The sequence below is a fragment of the Helianthus annuus genome, chromosome 17, assembly GCF_002127325.2.
Source record: "Helianthus annuus cultivar XRQ/B chromosome 17, HanXRQr2.0-SUNRISE, whole genome shotgun sequence".
Lineage (NCBI taxonomy): Eukaryota > Viridiplantae > Streptophyta > Magnoliopsida > Asterales > Asteraceae > Helianthus > Helianthus annuus.
In genome coordinates, this window is record NC_035449.2 from 121,213,792 (window position 1) to 121,215,243 (window position 1,452).

Genomic DNA, 1,452 nt, shown 5'->3' on the forward strand with positions numbered 1-1,452 from the left:
ACCTCTACTGCAGTCGTCGCCGGTGCAGCTCCGGCGCCGGTCGGCTGCCGTCGTCACCATCAACATCGGAGTCTGACCTTACCGGAGATCTTGTCGAAACAGCACCACCATCGTCGCATGTCTTCATTGCCGCTACCGTGAGCGGCGGCGCCGCTCCTAGAAAAAACACAAAATCAACTTAGAAATCACATCATTCATGATTTATCTAGTTTTGATGATTAAATGAAAATGTATATGTACATTATGTTACAGACAACACGATGATCAAACAGAAGGACCCGATCTAAGAACTCTTTCCAACTTTTCAGCTCTAGCGTAATCACTTTCCGTGAGCGGGCCAGCTGGGAACGGAGAGACCTCGACAACCAAATGCGGTGTCGGGAGCTCATCAAACAATGCTCTCACGTTGTTGCAACATACGCTTTCTCCATGAGCGCTCTCGCGTCTCTGAAGTGATCGTCGTCTGAAAGTAAGGAGGCTACGGCTTTTAGAAGTCGACGCCCCTGGGTTTTCGATTGGACTCTGTAGTTTCGTCGAAGTGTACCCTTTGTCGTCGGGTGCCATTTGCTAACTAGTGTTCTTTTATCTGCTGCTTCTTTCTCTACCAGTAAGGACAACAAGAATTAACTTCCTATATAATTCTATTAGATTGAAAATTTCATCCAAACACGATAAATCTATCATTATAAACCTATTATTAGATTACATTTTCTTTGTAATGATAATTATTAAATATATCATTATAAACATCTGATTAATAAAACAAACCTGGGTTCTGCTTGAACTTTTCAAACCATTTGGAGAAACCCAAATCATCACCATCAGTCTCAAGCTCTACAAAACAAAATCATCAACAAATTATCAATATATATATATATCACACATAATAAACACCTTTTAGTTCACAAAACATGTGCCTCAAACAATGTCATTAATTCCTAATCTACTTATGAAAAAAAAAACCATTAATTTTCTACAAAATGGGTATTTCATCAACAAAAAAGTTACGATTTTTACTGGCAAAAAGGTAATTCTTGAAATCTTGAATACAATGATGCATTACACTTCTACAAAAATCAACAATAAATCAAGACCAAATAAGTAATACATCAAAACCCATGTTTATATGTTTGATTGTATTAACTATAAACCATCATTAAAAAAAACACCTGATGTGGATGAAACTGAGAGTGGATTAGAAGGGGATCCAGCCATTCCTCTCGTTCCTCCGCCGCTCCTCCTCCGCCGTCCTTTCTCTCTCTACTCTCGAACCATCTCTCTCTCTCCTCATTCCTCTCGTTCATGTTCTCTCTCTCTCTACTGATTCTTGTCAACTAACCGTCGCTCACCATCATCATCTTCTCCGGCGGTCGCCGGAAAACCCCCTCGATCGCCGTCGTCCACCTACCTCCGCCGTCTCTCTCTGTCTCTCCTCGTCGAGCCTCAACCGCC

At 41.3% G+C, this 1,452-nt stretch overlaps 1 pseudogene; it reads right to left on the reverse strand.

Annotated features, from left to right (window-relative positions):
* Positions 1–219: 219 nt before the first annotated feature.
* On the reverse strand, positions 220–1,217 carry LOC110922007 (annotated as a pseudogene).
* Positions 1,218–1,452: the final 235 nt, after the last annotated feature.